We start from the raw sequence: 17,535 nt of genomic DNA, 5'->3' as shown, positions 1-17,535 counted from the left end.
CTCACTAGAAATCGGACTTGCCTTTTGAACAGTTCACACTTCTTTTGGGTCAACTTAACTCCGTGTTGTTGATACCGCTGTAATACGGTCCTCACGTGTTCAACATTCTCCCGGAAGGTTTTGCTGTGTACCACATTGTCATCCAAGTATGACTGGCAGATATCGTTCCTCAATCCTTCCTAACAGGTCTCCATGCTCCTCTGAAATTCTGCTGGAGCTGAACTGAGCCCAAACGGCATGCGGATCCACTCTTATAAGTCCCACGGTGTGATGAATGCTGTCAAAGGTCTACTGGACTCTTCAACAAACCCTTGATGGTATGCTTTACCCTGATCGAGGACAGAGAACCAGGTACTTCCTGATAGGCTATCCAGCATATCTTGAATCTTTGGTATCGGGTGCCGATCAGGTACTGTCACGGGTGTGTCAGAGGTGACAGACAGTCGCCCTGCAGTGGTTTGCAGGAGATCTCCATGTTTGGCAATGCAGACAGCTGCCTAGATAGGAGGCTGTGTTTAGGACCCAGCGACTACCTCCCTTTAGTCTGGGTGTATATATACCTGGTGTGTCTAGGTGGGCATCGCCGGTTATACTCATTTCTACTTGGAACTTGGCTGAAGCAGCATCTTGTCCTCTCTGGAGTCTTGAGGCCGTGTGCCCTGTTGGAGTTCTTCTAAAGCTGAGTTGTTGTTCCCCTGTGTTGTCTTCTCCTTTTGTCTTTAGAGTGCTAGTGGAGGTTGACTAGTGCTCATCTCCTTCCACCCCCAGCTATAGCCTTACGCCAGGGATAGTAGGGCGAAGCATGTGATCGGCGACAGCTGCGGAGGCTGTATAGGGACGTTAGGTGGAGACAAGGTGACGCTAGTCCAGATTAGGAGGTCACCTCTTCCTCCTTTCCCTAGTGTCTGGGCTCCCTTTCCCTTTCCCCTCTGTGTTGCATTCACTCCTGGTGTGACTCTCTGTGTTGCACTCACACCTGGCATGACAGGTACTGACTTTCGGTTTAGTTCCCGGTCATCACAGCAGAGTCTCAACATACCGTGCTTCTTCCTAACACAAACATTAGGAGAGGAATAAGACAACTTTGACTTTTGGACCCAACCTCTGTTGATTAGATCTTGTAAATACTCTTTCACTTCATGGTGCAATGGTTTCGGCACAGACATGTAACTTCTGGTTACTGGGGTCATGTCTTTCAAATTGATTTTCAATTGCAATGAGGGGATACAGGCTATATCAGAGTAATCTTTAGAGAATGCATGACAATCTTCTCTCAGCATCTGTTTTGCAATCGCTATATCTTCAGCTCACAAGTGTTCCAGGGATACTGGGGGATCCCAGGACCCTGAGGTGGGTCGTGCAATTTCCTCCCCTGGGCAACTCCTGTTCCTTGGTGGGGAGACTGAATTCACGATAGACCCCTGGGCGGGTCTCACACTGGCTGGATATACTGTTTTAACGGTTTCAATGTGACCTAACACAGTCTTTGGATCCAGTCTAATTTTGTGTTATGTAGTATTCATCACTGGTGCTGTCACTCGAGCAAACTCACCATTAGGAATTGTAAGCACAGTTTCACCTTGAACTAGGCCTTCCAGAAGTTCTGAGGAGTCTTTTGGCACAAACAGTCTTTTCTGGACTTTTCTTCTCAGTTCTACCCGGACTCCATACCTCACCCCCACCATTTGGTTTGCAGGGATGATGGTTGGGCGCCAGCCTACCTCGACTTCTTTTAGGTCCATTGTATTCTGTGCTTTCTTTTCACTATGAATCACATTTTCCGCCACAGCGTTAGGTACGGCAAGTGATGTGGCAATTGCATCCACCACCAGCGTCCTTGACTTGTGTTTCGTGATGACCTCACTGATTACATTATAACCCAGGATAGGATCCTCTGCCACGTTCTAATCACTGGTCACGAGAAGAGGTACCAAAAGCTCAATGGTGTTGCTGTTCTTTGTGGCCCTCAGTTGGAAAGTCACTTCCACCCAGCCTATGAAAGTGATTTCGGTCTGGTTGACAGCTTTGCCGTGGAGTTCCACTGGTCCTAAGAGTTCTTTTAGTGACAGAAGGCAGGTATGTGGCAGGAAGCTCCTTCTCCATTGTTCATTTAAAAGGCTCGCTTGGGCTCCTGTGTCCCACAGTGCTTTTACCAGGAGTCCATCTAGCTGGCACTGTATAAAGCACCTTTCACCGATTAGGCTGATGAGGCTATCTTTACTGACCGAGGAATCCTCCTCCCAGAAATACATCGTTTGACCTCCGCACTGGGCATTAAGTAACTGATGCCCCTGCCTCTCTTGCAGCTGTTGTAGACGGGAACACACTTGAGGATAGTACTGACGCAGCCGTTTTACCTCATGAGCCGTTTTGGGGTTTGGTGAGATTTGGATTTGCTTCTGGGGCCTCCTCCGTGTCACGGTTACCAGTCGCCCCGCACTGGCAACCTTTTAACCCAAACGACCGTGACCATTGGCATTCCTTGGCATAATGTCCTTCCTCACCACATCTTAGACAGTAGACACACACCGTACTCTGATTTGATGAGCGGCACGCTTCACAATCCGGGTATCTTCTGTTTTGGAACCCACTCCTGGGTCTGAGGGATACAGGTTTTGGCCTGGAACGAATCAACTTTTTCACCTCAATCAACTCGGCTCGCAGTTCTCCTATTACGGGTATGCTATCCAAGTTGTATACATGTGTTGTCCATTTTTCACTGACTAGTTACTGGCAGTAGCTTTTGAAACCTACTGACTGGGAATTTAGATTGTGAGCCCCAAAGGGGACAGCAATGCAGAGGTCTGTAAAGCGCTGTGGAATTAAGGTAAATAAAATAAATAACTCTCCATAAGTTTATTTTATTGTATATAAGAAATATGGAGGACACACGGCTGATAAAAATGAACATACAGATCAAAAACTGATTATTTTCTATAGAATACAACACTGTTTTTTTCCAGCTGATGCTTTGCACGTACTTACAGTTTCAGAAACTGTGTAGTGAAATTTGTTCCTATGGAAGCCAACACATCCTGACAACATTTACAGACAGAAGTCACAAGGCAAAAGCTCCAGCATTACTTGTGATTCTCAAAAAAGATTTACATCTAGCTTATTTTGTGAATTAAAGGGGTTTTCCACCTTTGGAGACATTTTTTTCTTACTTAAATACATGCAATTGGGGCTAAAAAAACATTTTAAGCAATTGGGTTTCATTAAAAATTTTGCACAGTTTGCCTTCCTTAGCCTATGTATTACACTGTCTAGTGCTGGCTACAGAATGAGTTAAGGATAATATGACCAATCCCGTTATTTTAACAGATGTGTTAGAAAAATGATTTTGTGGCACTTACTATTATATAGATATGACAGGTTCTCCTCCAGCTCTTGTTACTGCAGCTTTCCTCGGACTGCACAGCTCTCCTGTCCATACAATAGCTGCTGGTGGAGGAGCAGTTACCAGACCTGTCCATCAGCCTCCTCTAATTAAAAAGCAGCTTTCTCATGTAATGTTTTTTTTATTGGAGGAGGCTGATGGACAGGTCTGGTAACTGCTCCTCCACCAGCAGCCATTGTATGGACAGGAGAGTTGCATTAACAAGAGCAGGAGACCTGTCATACCTACAACCCCTGGCAAAAATGATGGAATCAGTGGGCTCGGAAGATGTTCATTCAGTTGTTTAATGTTGTTGAAAAAAAGCAGATCACAGACATGGCACAAAACTAAAGTCATTTCAAATGGCAACTTTAGGGCTTTAAGAAACACTAAAATAAATCAAGATTAAAAATGTGGTACTCAGTAAGGGTAATTTTTTTCAGACCAAGCAGAGGGAAAAAATTATGGAATCACTCAATTCTGAGGAAAAAATTATGGAATCATGAAAAACAAACACACAAAAGAACACTCCAATACATCACTAGTATTTTGTTTCACCACGTCTGGATTTAATAACAGCTTGCAGTCTCTGAGGCATGGACTTAATGAGTGACAAACAGTACTCTTCATCAATCTGGCTCCAACTTTCTCTGATTGCTGTTGCCAGATCAGCTTTGCAGGTTGGAGCCTTGTCATGGACCATTTTCTTCAACTTCCACAAAAGATTTTCAATTGGATTGAGATCTGGACTATTTGCAGGCCATTACATTGACCATATATGTCTTCTTTCAAGGAATGTTTTCACAGTTTTTGCTCTATGGCAGGATGCATTATCATCTTGAAAAATGATGTCATCATCCCCAAACATCCTTTCAATTGATGGGATAAGAAAACTGTCCAAAATATCAATGTAAACTTGGGCATTTATTGAAGATGTAATGACAGCCATCTCCCCAGTGCCTTTACCTGACATGCAGCCCCATATCATCAATGACTGTGGGAATTTGCATGTTCTCTTCATGCAGTCATCTTTATAAATCTCATTGGAACGGCACCAAACAAAAGTTCCAGCATCATCACCTTGCCCAATGCAGATTCGCGATTCAGCACTGAATATGACTTTCATCCAGTCATCCACAGTCCACGATTGCTTTTCCTTAGCCCACTGTGACCTTGTTTTTTTCTGTTTAGGTGTTTTCTGTATGTACTGTAAATCCCATTTACTTTAGGCGGTTTCTTACAGTTCGGTCACAGACATTGACTCCAGTTTCCTCCCATTCGTTCCTCATTTGTTTTGTTGTGAATTTCCTGTTTTTTACGGTCTTTGCTGTCTTCCTTGGTCTACCAGTATGTTTGCCTTTAACAACCTTCCCATGTTGTTTGTATTTGGTCCAGATTTTAGACACAGCTGACTGTGAAGAACCAACATCTTTTGCAACATTGCGTGATGATTTACCTTCTTTTAAGCGTTTGATAATCCTCTCCTTTGTTTCAATTGACATCTCTCATGTTGGAGCCACGATTCATGTTAGTCCACTTGGTGCAACAGCTCTCCAAGTTGTGATCACTCCTTTTTAGATGCAGACTAACGAGCAGATCTAATTTGATGCAGGTGTTAGTTTTGGAAATGAAAATTTACAGGGTGATTCCATATTTTTTTCCTCAGAATTGAATGATTCCATAATTTTTTCCCTCTGCTTGGTCTGAAAAAAATTGCCCCTACTGAGTACCACATTTTTAATCTTGATTTCTTTTAGTGTTTCTTAAAGCCCTAAAGTTGCCATTTGAAATGACTTTAGTTTTGTGCCATGTCTGTGATCTGTTTTTTTTCAACAACATTAAACAACTGAATGAACATCCTCCGAGCCCGGTGATTCCATAATTTTTGCCAGGGGTTGTGTAACGGGTCTGGGAGGTGAAACCTCTGAGCAACTATACAAGGGGGCAGTCCTTGTAAGGAAGCGGGTGGCTCCCAGGGAAGGCGGGCAGGTAGTCACGGCTAGTGACGGGGACAGTCTCTGGGTAGAAGGGCAGGAGGTCACGGCAAGTGACGGGGACAGTCTCTTGACAGACGGGTGGTCACGGCAAGTGACGGCAGAGCCTCCAGGTAGGCTAGCAGGCAGGTAGCAGGTGGACGCTCCCAGGTGAGCGGGCAAGAGTCTCTGGACAGGCAGGTGGTCACAGCACGTGACGGCGGAGCCTCCAGGTAGGCTAGCAGGCAGGTAGCAGGTGGATGCTCCCAGGTGAGCGGGCAAGAGTCTCTGGACAGGCAGGTGGTCACAGCACGTGACGGCGGAGCCTCCAGGTAGGCTAGCAGGCAGGTAGCAGGTGAGCGCTCCCAGGTGAGCGGGCAAGAGTCTCCGGACAGGCAGGTGGTCACAGCACGTGACGGCGGAGCCTCCAGGTAGGCTAACAGACAGGTAGTAGGTGAGCGCTCCCAGGTGAGGGGGCAGGCTGGTCCATAGACAGACTGACAGGTGTCGGAAGGCAGACCGTCGGACCGCAGGCTTGCAAGCAGGTAAGCGGATATCAGGCAGGTATCAAGCAGGAATCTGGCAGGTGACTGGCAGGTAACAGGCAGGAATCTGGCAGGTGACTGGAAGGTAACAAGCAGGAATCTGGCAGGTGACTGACAGGTAACTGGTAACGGGACCTGAGGGCTGAAGCAGAGTGAAGGCTTTGCAACAACATTGCTCGGGCACCTCCATTTTGGAGTAGGTGCCTTATATCTGGGAGGTCCTCCGGCAATTGGCCGGGGACTCCTTAGGACGGTGCGCGCGGTCCCTGTAAGAGAGGGGGAGCGCGCGCGCCCTAAGCCCACTTCCGGGGAAGGAGCGCGTGCCGGAAGCAGCGGGGAGAGAAGCGCTGGAGGACGCCGCGCCAGGAGCGGGGAGGTGAGAGGGACGGCGTCTCTGCCTAGCACGGGGCAGAGACGCCGATGCTACAGTACCCCCCCTTTAGGCCCCCTCTTTTTTTGGCCAGAAAGAAATTTTTCAAGGAGAAGCGGGGCGTTGATGTTCTCCCTGGGTTCCCAAGTTCTCTCCTCAGGACCAAACCCCTTCCAGTCTACCAGAAAAAAGGTTTTTCCTTTTACCGTCTTGGAGGCCAGAATACTCTCTACCTCAAAGACGTCATCAGTGGAAACCGGAGTAGGAGGAGTACCTGGATTATTGGAAAAAGAGTTAAAGACAACGGGTTTGAGGAGAGATACGTGGAAGGAGTTGGGAATCCATAGGGTGGCCGGGAGTTTTAATTTGTAGGCCACAGGGTTAATTTGCCTAAGGACTTCGAAGGGACCGATGAATCGAGGGCCCAACTTGAAGGAGGGTACTTTGAGCCGCACATGTTTGGACGAGAGCCAAACCTTGTCTCCCGGACGGAATTGAGGCGGATCCAGACGTCTCTTATCAGCATATCTCTTCATCCACTCAGAGGACAGAAGAAGAGCGGACCTGGTACTCTCCCAAATAGTAGAAAATTCGCTGACAAGAGACTCCGCAGCAGGGTTGTCCACAGAAACGGAGACAGGAAGTGGAATCCGGGGATGTTGGCCACCGACTATAAAGAACGGGGATTTGGAAGAGGATTCGATATCATAGTTATTGTAAGAGAACTCGGCCCATGGTAGGAGATCCACCCAGTCCGAATGGTGTGCATTAACGAAGTGCCGGAGGTAACTGGTCAGGATCTGATTGATCCGCTCCACTTGACCATTGGACTGTGGGTGGTAAGCGGAGGAGAAGTCCAGGGTGATGTCTAGCAGCTTACATGTGGCTCTCCAGAAGCGTGAGGTGAACTGAACCCCACGATCCGACACGATGTGGAGGGGCAGGCCATGGAGACGGAAAATGTGGCGGATAAAGTCTTTAGCCAGCTCGGGAGCAGATGGGAGGCCAGGCAGGGGAATGAAGTGGGCCATCTTAGAAAAGCGGCCAGCGACAACCCAAATGACTGTACAACCGGCAGAAATAGGAAGATCGGTGATAAAGTCCATAGCAATGTGCTGCCAAGGAGCAGCAGGTACGGGAAGGGGCAGGAGATGGCCGGCTGGTAGATGTCTGGGAACTTTGTTACGGGCACAGAATGAGCAGTCTACCACGTCCTTATGCAGGGTAGGCCACCAGTAATGCCGGGTAATGAGTTGGAAGGTCTTCTTTTGGCCAGCATGGCCAGCTAGTTTAGAAGAATGTCCCCAGCGAAGAACCCTCTCCCGATCTGGTACAGCTACAAACGTCTTACCGGGTGGGAGACGAGTTAGATCCAAGGGGGCCACATTCATCACCTTGGAGGAGTCGATGATGTGCGTAGGCTCCTCCTCTTGATCGGAGGACAGGAAGGACCGGGACAAGGCATCAGCTTTGACGTTCTTGTCCGCCGGACGGAAATGAAGAATGAAGTCGAAGCGGGCAAAAAACAACGACCACCGGGCCTGGCGAGGATTGAGTCTCTGGGCATTTTGGAGATATGCCAGGTTTTTGTGATCCGTGTAGATAATTACCGGGTAGAGAACCCCTTCAAGCAGATAGCGCCACTCCCCCAGTGCCAATTTGATGGCTAGCAATTCACGGTCTCCTATGGAGTAGTTGCGCTCAGACGAGGAGAAGATTTTGGAGAAGAAGCCGCAGGTTGCCATTCTCCCGGTAGAAGATTTTTGGGTGAGTACCGCTCCGGCTCCGGAGGAGGAGGCATCAACCTCCAGGTAGAATTGTTTATTACAGTCCGGACGGTGCAGGACGGGAGCAGAGGCGAAGGCTTTCTTTAAGGAAAGGAAGGCCTCCTCGGCTTCAGGCAACCATGTCCTGGGATTAGCCCCCTTACGGGTAAGTGCAGATATGGGAGCAGTCCGAGACGAGAAGTGTGGGATGAAAAGACGATAGTAATTAGCGAAGCCCAGGAATCGCTGTATCGCCTTCAAACCTTCAGGACGAGGCCATTTTAGAACGGAAGAGAGCTTCTCGGGATCCATTTGCAGACCTGTCTGGGAGATGACATAGCCCAAGAACGGTAGGGAGGTCTGGTCGAAGAGGCACTTCTCGTATTTGGCATAGAGATGGTTCTGCCGAAGCCTAAGCAGGACCTGACGAACATCCCTTCGTTGTGTGGGGAGATCCGGAGAGAAGACCAAGATATCGTCCAGGTATACCACTACGCAGGAGTACAGGAGGTCACGGAAGTTGTCATTGACTAGTTCTTGAAAGACAGCGGGAGCATTACAGAGACCGAAGGGCATCACAAGGTACTCATAGTGACCGTCCCGGGTATTGAATGCCGTCTTCCACTCGTCTCCTTGACGGATACGGACCAGGTTATATGCTCCTCGTAGATCCAGCTTGGAGAAGATCCTGGCGCCCTTGAGACGGTCAAACAATTCGGAGATGAGCGGCAGGGGGTATTTGTTTTTTACTGTGATGAGATTGAGTCCTCTGTAGTCAATACAGGGACGTAGCGAGCCGTCTTTCTTTTTGACAAAGAAGAATCCGGCTCCAGCTGGCGAGGTAGATTTTCGGATAAATCCCCTAGCCAGATTCTCTTCAATGTACTCAGACATGGCCCGGGTCTCGGCTGCAGACAACGAGTAGATACGCCCACAGGGAGGAGTGGTGCCAGGTACCAGGTCGATCGGGCAGTCATATGGCATATGGGGTGGCAACGTCTCTGCTTCCTTCTTACCGAAGACGTCCGCATAGGGCCAGTAAGGAGCCGGGAGACCTGGTAAATTAGCTGGAGTAGGCGAAGGGTGAGCTGGGCGGACCGGAACCAGGCAGGTCCTATGGCAGTCTGGACCCCATCGGAGTACTTCACCGGATCGCCAGTTCAATACGGGTTCGTGTGTCTGGAGCTAAGGTAGACCTAGCAACAGGGAGTGAGAAAGTCCGGACAGCACATGGAATGAGATTTCCTCAGAGTGCAGCATTCCCACCTGCAGGGTTATGGGTTCAGTGACGAGCAGGATGGTCTCCGAGAGAAGTCTTCCACCCACGGAGGCGACTGACAATGGTTCAGCCAGGGACTTGGTGGGAATACGGTATCTCTCTACCAGAGACTGGGAGATGAGGTTTCCAGCAGCTCCAGAATCCAGGTGGGCGAGTTCAAAGTGACAGTTTTCTCCCCAAGCAATAGAGACCGGTAAAGTCAGAGACGGAGAGGGCTTACTTTTGTCTAGGACGACCTCTCCGAGCGGTCCTAGACACTGGCGTTTCCCGGCTTTTCCGGGCAGGAACGGATGAAGTGCTCCATACTGCCACAATAGAAACAGCTTCCCTCGGCTCGGCGAGATTCTTGGCGAGATCTGACCATCTTGGTCTGGTCGATCTGCATAGGTTCAGGCGAGAGCGCCCGCGGAGTGACTGGTAGAGAGGCAGGTCTCAGGGAAGTAGGAGCAGAGCAAGAAAAGTCTTTCTCCCAGGCAGTCTCTTTGGCACGTTCTTGGAACCGGATGCCAATCCGGGTAGCTAGTGACACCAGGTCATCCAGAGTGGTAGGAATGTCCCGACCAGCTAACTCGTCCTTAATCCGACCGGAAAGACCCTCCCAGAAGACGGACACCAGAGCCTCATTTTCCCAGGCAAGCTCAGAAGCGAGGGTGCGGAACCGCATGGCATATTGGCCCACGATGAGACTCCCTTGGCGGAGACGTAGCAGAGAGGAGGCAGAAGAGGTTTTCCGTCCAGGTTCATCAAAGACTTTCCGGAAAGCAGCGAGGAAAGACGGCAGGTCGGACACCAGGGGATCCCCTCTCTCCCACAGGGGATTTAGCCATGCCAGTGCCTCCCCAGTGAGATGGGACATGATGAAGGCCACCTTGGCCCGGTCGGAGATGAACTGGTATGCCAATAGCTCAAAGTGCAGGGTGCACTGGTTTATGAAACCCCGAGCTAAAGTAGGTTCGCCGGCAAAGCGTGGAGGTGCCAGAAGCCGAGGTCCATAGTCGGGTACCATGAAGGGACTGGATTGCGGTATCGCAGGAATGGGCACGGCTGGACCAGAGGTAGACAAAGACGAGTCACACAATGCGCCTAGACGAGAGTTAATGGACCGTAGATAGGACAGTACCACCTCCTGCTGAGTTTTCTGACGTAAGACTTCCTGGTGCAGATCGGAGATCTGGGGACCACCGGGTTCCAGGGCCCGAGCAAACTGTAACGGGTCATAGAATCATAGAATCATAGAATCATAGAATCATAGAATGGTAGAGTTGGAAGGGACCTCCTGGGTCATCTGGTCCAACCCCCTGCTCAAAGCAGGATTCACTAGATCATCTCAGACAGATGTCTGTCCAGCCTCTGTTTGAAGACGTCCATTGAAGGGGAACTCACCACCTCTCGTGGCAGCCTGTTCCACTCATTAATCACCCTAACTGTCAAAAAGTTTTTTCTAATATCTAATCTGTGTCTCCTCCCATTTAGTTTAATCCCATTGCTTCTAGTCTTTCCTTGTGCAAATGAGAATAAAGATGATCCTTCTACAATGTGACAGCCCTTGACATATTTGTAGACAGCTATTAAGTCTCCTCTCAGTCTTCTTTTTTGCAAGGTAAACATTCCCAAATCCTGCAACCGTTCCTCATAGGACATGGTTTGCAGACCAGTCACCATTCTGGTCGCTCTTCTCTGAACTTGCTCCAGTTTGTCTATGTCTTTTTTAAAATGTGGTGCCCAAAACTGTACACAGTATTCCAGATGAGGTCTGACCAAAGAGGAGTAAAGACCGATAATGACTTCACGTGATCTAGACTGTATGCTTCTGTTAATACATCCCAGAATTGTATTTGCCTTTTTTGCTGCTGCATCACACTGTTGACTCATGTTCAGTCTATGATCTATTAGTATACCTAAGTCTTTTTCACATGTACTGTTGCTTAGCTCTATTCCTCCCATTCTGTATATGCTTTTTTCATTTTTATTGCCCAGATGTAGTACTTTGCATTTTTCCCTGTTAAAAACCATTCTGTTGGTTGCTGCCCACTGCTCCAGTTTATTTAGGTCTTTTTGAATCCTCTCTCTCTCTTCTCTAGTATTAGCTATCCCTCCTAGCTTTGTGTCATCAGCAAATTTAATCAGTTTACCCTCAATTCCTTCATCTAAATCATTGATAAAGATGTTGAACAATACAGGTCCCAGGACGGAGCCCTGTGGTACCCCACTTGAGACATTCATCCAGCTGGATGTGAAGCCATTTACAACCACCCTTTGAGTCCGATCACTAAGCCAGTTATGAATCCACCTAACAGTTGCCTGGTCCATTGCATACTTGGTCATTTTTTCAATAAGGATGGTGTGAGATACTTTGTCAAATGCTTTGCTGAAGTCATGATATACTATATCTACAGCATTTTCCTGATCCACCCAGTCAGTCTGGGTCTGGGAGGTGGAACCTCTGAGCAACTATACAAGGGGGCAGTCCTTGTAAGGAAGCGGGTGGCTCCCAGGGAAGGCGGGCAGGTAGTCACGGCTAGTGACGGGGACAGTCTCTGGGTAGAAGGGCAGGAGGTCACGGCAAGTGACGGGGACAGTCTCTTGACAGACGGGTGGTCACGGCAAGTGACGGCAGAGCCTCCAGGTAGGCTAGCAGGCAGGTAGCAAGTGGACGCTCCCAAGTGAGCGGGCAAGAATATCTGGACAGGCAGGTGGTCACAGCACGTGACGGCGGAGCCTCCAGGTAGGCTAGCAGGCAGGTAGCAGGTGGACGCTCCCAGGTGAGCGGGCAAGAGTCTCTGGACAGGCAGGTGGTCACAGCACGTGACGGCGGAGCTTCCAGGTAGGCTAGCAGACAGGTAGTAGGTGAGCGCTCCCAGGTGAGCGGGCAGGCTGGTCCATAGACAGACTGACAGGTGTCGGAAGGCAGACCGTCGGACCGCAGGCTTGCAAGCAGGTAAGCGGATATCAGGCAGGTATCAAGCAGGAATCTGGCAGGTGACTGGCAGGTAACAGGCAGGAATCTGGCAGGTGACTGGCAGGTAACAAGCAGGAATCTGGCAGGTGACTGGCAGGTAACTGGTAACGGGACCTGAGGGCTGAAGCAGAGTGAAGGCTTTGCAACAACATTGCTCGGGCACCTCCATTTTGGAGGAGGTGCCTTATATCTGGGAGGTCCTCCGGCAATTGGCCGGGGACTCCTTAGGACGGCGCACGCGGTCCCTTTAAGAGAGGGGGAGCGCACGCGCGCCCTAAGCACTCTGCCGGGGAAGGAGCGCGTGCCGGAAGCAGCGGGGAGAGAAGCGCTGGAGGACGCCGCGCCAGGAGCGGGGAGGTGAGAGGGACGGCGTCTCTGCCTAGTACGGCGCAGAGACGCCGATGCTACAGGTTGTATATTAGTGCCACAAATCATGTGCCCAGCACATCTGATAAAAAATGTGGCCAGCCCCGGTAACCGGTAACTCCTTCTACAGCCAGCAATAGACAGTGTAGTTGCACACAACCGCTTTCTCTCCATCTGAGAAAAAAGGTCAGGTTATTCTGATCAGACTCTGATCAGAGTTTATTCATTTTGGAGTGATCAATCCTTTTAAACCTTGCCTGTCAGCACCGAATGATTGTTCAAACCAAGTACAAGCGCTTTGTACATCATGGCAGGGCCAAATATTACAATACACCTTCCCACCTGCTTGTTTTCCCTCTATCTCCACCCTTCACTGGTTCTATAAAGCAAGAGATGTCAATCAAAAAAATGGGTGCGGAGATAGAGCAAAAAAAAAAGCTGGTGGAAGGTATATATAAATGATTGGCCCCGGCATAATGCATGGAGCGCCTGTGCTTAGTTTTAACAGTCATTCTGTGCAGACAGTCCCTTTAAATTATACTCTTAGCTATACATAAAGGTAAAGTAGGAGAAGCGAATGGCTACCATTTTAGAGAGTTGAAGGTCATAAACAAAAATTTATTTTGTCCTTGTACATGAAAAAAAATGCACCAGTTTTAATCAGTTTTCTGGATATTATTTTCATCCTTTTTTGACTTGTGCGCCATTTTTACAATTTTTACCATCTCTGATCAATCGTTTTTTCTCATTTGAAAAAAAAATTTGATTGAGTTTTCCTAAGCTAATTCTAGCAACCAGTCAGTAAGAAATGAATAGCACAAGCATGCAATTTACAGTATATTTTTTACTGTACATAATGCCAGGAATTTCACGCTATTTGCAGGCCTCGTTCCCAAGGTTTTTGAAGTGTCAGGGCTGAACCAGTTTAAATTAGGAAAAAAAAAAGTTAAAATCCAAGACATTACCTTTCTTCTTTAAAATGCCAAAAGCAGCGTTTTTCTTATTACAGCATCTCAGTACTGTGACACTTTTGTAAGAAACAAACACGAAAAAAGAGAGAAAATGATAGCTGTGTCCTGCATTGTTCAGGATACACTGTAATCTAGCATCTAGCTGCATATTAGGGGTAATTGACATGACATTGGTCTGATGGCCTTTTTATTCACTCCTCTTCACTACTGTAGCGTCTATTATTAGGTGCCATTAGAGACTATGGGGAACATTTCAGACCACCACTTCTATTTTTGTACAGTGGAGAGAATCTAGAAGTCTGAAGTTGCATCAGCTATCAGTTAACATAATAACGGGCAGATTCACACTAGCACCAGGCATGCCGAGCATGCTGGCTGTTATGGGTGGGCATCTAACATGGCAGCCTGAAAAAACTGAGATCACTGTGAACTAACAATTTTCTCATAGGGAAATCCCCAGTGAATACTTGTATGCAAGACATGACATTTCATTTTTAAGTTTGGTTGGAGTTTCTTAATTAAATAACTAAGTGAAAATCATGTGTTTTACGTTTTTGTTACTTTGTTTACAAGAGGCTTCTTCTAGCTATGGCTTGTCTCTGGTGGACCATGCACATGCAAAGGGTTTAGATGTCGCCTACCCAGTAGAACAACTCGATTTTTAATTACTTAATTAAAGTTTCCAAAATCTGTTAAAAAAAATTGCGTTCTCTGCTGTTTATTAGGCCACGTGCACACGTAGAGTATTTAGTCAGTATTTGACCTCAGTATTTCTAAGCCAGAACCAGGAGTGGGTGATAAATACAGAAGTGGTGACGTGTTTCTATTATACAGTTAGGTCCATATATATTTGGACAGAGACAACATTTTTCTAATTTTGGTTCTAGACATTACCACAATGAATTTTAAACAAAACAATTCAGATGCAGTTGAAGTTCAGACTTTCAGCTTTCATTTGAGGGTATCCACATTAAAATTGGATGAAGGGTTTAGGAGTTTCAGCTCCTTAACATGTGCCACCCTGTTTTTAAAGGGACCAAAAGTAATTGGAGAATTGACTCCAAGGCTATTTCATGGACAGGTGTGGGCAATGCCTTCGTTATGTCATTCTCAATTAAGCAGATAAAAGGCCTGGAATTGATTTGAGGTGTGGTGCTTGCATTTGGAAGGTTTTGCTGTGAAGTAAACATGCGGTCAAAGGAGCTCTCCATGCAGGTGAAACAAGCCATCCTTAAGCTGCAAAAATAGAAAAAGCCCATCCGAGAAATTGCTACAATATTAGGAGTGGCAAAATCTACAGTTTGGTACATCCTGAGAAAGAAAGAAAGCACTGGTGAACTCATCAATGCAAAAGACCTGGGCGCCCACGGAAGACAACAGTGGTGGATGATCGCAGAATAATCTCCATGGTGAAGAGAAACCCCTTCACAACAGCCAACCAAGTGAACAACACTCTCCAGAAGGTAGGCGTATCAATATCCAAATCTACCATAAAGAGAAGACTGCATGAAAGTAAATACAGAGGGTTCACTGCACGGTGCAAGCCACTCATAAGCATCAAGAAGAAAAAGGCTAGACTGGACTTTGCTAAAAAACATCTAAAAAAGCCAGCACAGTTCTGGAAGAACATTCTTTGGACTGATGAAAACAAGATCAACCTCTACCAGAATGATGGAAAGAGATAAGTACAGAATGGCGAAGGCGTGGTACAGCTCATGATCCAAAGCATACCACATCATCTGTAAAACACGGCGGAGGCAGTGTGATGGCTTGGGCATGCATGGCTGCCAGTGGCACTGGGTCACTAGTGTTTATTGATGATGTGACACAGGACAGAAGCAGCCAAATGAATTCTGATGTATTCAGAGCCATACTGTGTGCTCAGATCCAGCCAAATGCAGCCAAACTGATTGGTCGTCGTTTCATACTACAGATGGACAATGACCCAAAACATAAAGCCAAAGCAACAAAGGAGTTTATCAAAGCAAAGAAGTGGAATATTCTTGAATGGCCAAGTCAGTCACCTGATCTCAACCCAATTGAGCATGCATTTCACTTGTTAAAGACTAAAATTCAGACAGAAAGGCCCACAAACAAACAGCAACTGAAAACCACCGCAGTGAAGGCCTGGCAGAGCATCAAAAAGGAGGAAAAACAGCGTCTGGTGATTTCCATGAGTTCAAGACTTCAGACAGTCATTGCCAACAAAGGGTTTTCAACCAAGGACTAGAAATGAACATTTTATTTACAATTAATTAATCTGTCCAATCACTTTTGGTCCCTTTAAAAACAGGGTGGCACATGTTAAGGAGCTGAAACTCCTAAACCCTTCATCCAATTTTAATGTGGATACCCTCAAATGAAAGCTGAAAGACTGAACTTCAACTGCATCTGAATTGTTTTGTTTAAAATTCATTGTGGTAATGTCTAGAACCAAAATTAGAAATATATATATATGCAAACAAACATGGGATGTATTACATACGTTAAACAAATAAACATTAAGCAGTCATTGGTGGTGCATCCACTTCTATGTTGATTCCCTCTGTTTCTGCTTCTACCGCTGGGCAGCAGTGGCTTCTTTCCAGATGTTGCTAGGCAACAGTGCAGCAGTTTTGGGTTGATATTCCAGACTAGTGGCGCCATCTTGACAGAGAGCTTGGAAGTTATTTCATTTACTCCCTTCTATGAGTCCTGGGTTATGATGTCGTTAAAATGTCGTTTTTTTTTTTACGTACAAGAAAAATTGATCAAATTTCACCAGTGAATTTAATCAGAGTTTCATTGGAGTTTGGTCAGTTTTTTTCACTAATGAGAAAAAAAAAAAGTTTCTCCACCTCCTCCTATCAATCAGTCAGTGAAAAATGCACCCATAGACTCTCTTTCCTGAGATTGATCCGACTCTCGGATCAATATCGGACATGTCTCCATGATTTTGCATGAACCACTTGGCCCGCAAAAAATCATTGACATGTGAACAGCCCCGTAGACTTTCACAGGTACGAGTGCAATGTGTAAAAAACAAGGATGGCACTCATATGGGAAAGAAACAACTTGTGAATGAGCCCTGAGGCTTTGTTCATATGTTGAGTTTTTGCACAGTTGTTTTTCAATGCAAATTAAAAGCTGATTTTTACACTACCAGCAAAAGCTCTGTGTCATGTCCCACTACTTGGGAATCTTACAGTATTGTATTGTATTGTTGCTATGCAGTAAGGTTTGCCTTTTAGAAGTTTGTCCTCTCTTTCTCTCCCTGTCTGCCTCCCCACCTCTAATATTGGCAGCCCCCTTTCTTCTTCTTCCTCATTGTAAGCTTGACAGCCATCTTAGGGAGCCAAATGTCTAGCAGCTCTGGTGCAGAATAGTCTTTGTGCATACTAAAAGAATTCAGCTTGAAAATAAGCTTTCTTCTAGAATCTTCATACGTGCTTCCTGCAATCGAGTTCAAGCTATCTAATGATATATCTAAGGCCACGGCCCCACTCTCAGTATTTGGTCAGTATTTTTTCTCAGGAGTGGGAGCCAAAATCAGGAGTGGGTGATAAATGCAGAATTGGTGACTTGTTTCTATTATACCTTTTCTCTGGTTGTTCCTCTCCTGGTTTTGTCTCCCACTCCTGAGAAAAAATACTGACCGAATATTGACCAAATGCTGATAGTGGGGCTGTGGCCTAAGAGACAGCATCAGTTTAAGCAAAATGGATGCCGAATACCCTCTTAAGTGCACAAGATATTACATGCTAAGCCAAAATAGCGAACCTCTGATAGCTACATTCTTCCAAAACAACAAGACTCAGATCCTTCTCCAACATCCTGCATTCAAGGACAGTACAATGCACTGGCAACTCATTGTATTGAACCATCTTCATGCACCAAAATGTATCAGGACACTGCACCTCAGCAAACCCTATACAAAAATGCCGAAAT

The sequence above is a fragment of the Phyllobates terribilis genome, unplaced genomic scaffold (genome assembly GCF_046119375.1).
Source record: "Phyllobates terribilis strain yellow unplaced genomic scaffold, ASM4611937v1 Scaffold_1__5_contigs__length_1240528914, whole genome shotgun sequence".
In the NCBI taxonomy this organism is placed as follows: domain Eukaryota; kingdom Metazoa; phylum Chordata; class Amphibia; order Anura; family Dendrobatidae; genus Phyllobates; species Phyllobates terribilis.
Note: the sequence above shows the minus strand (reverse complement) of the source record.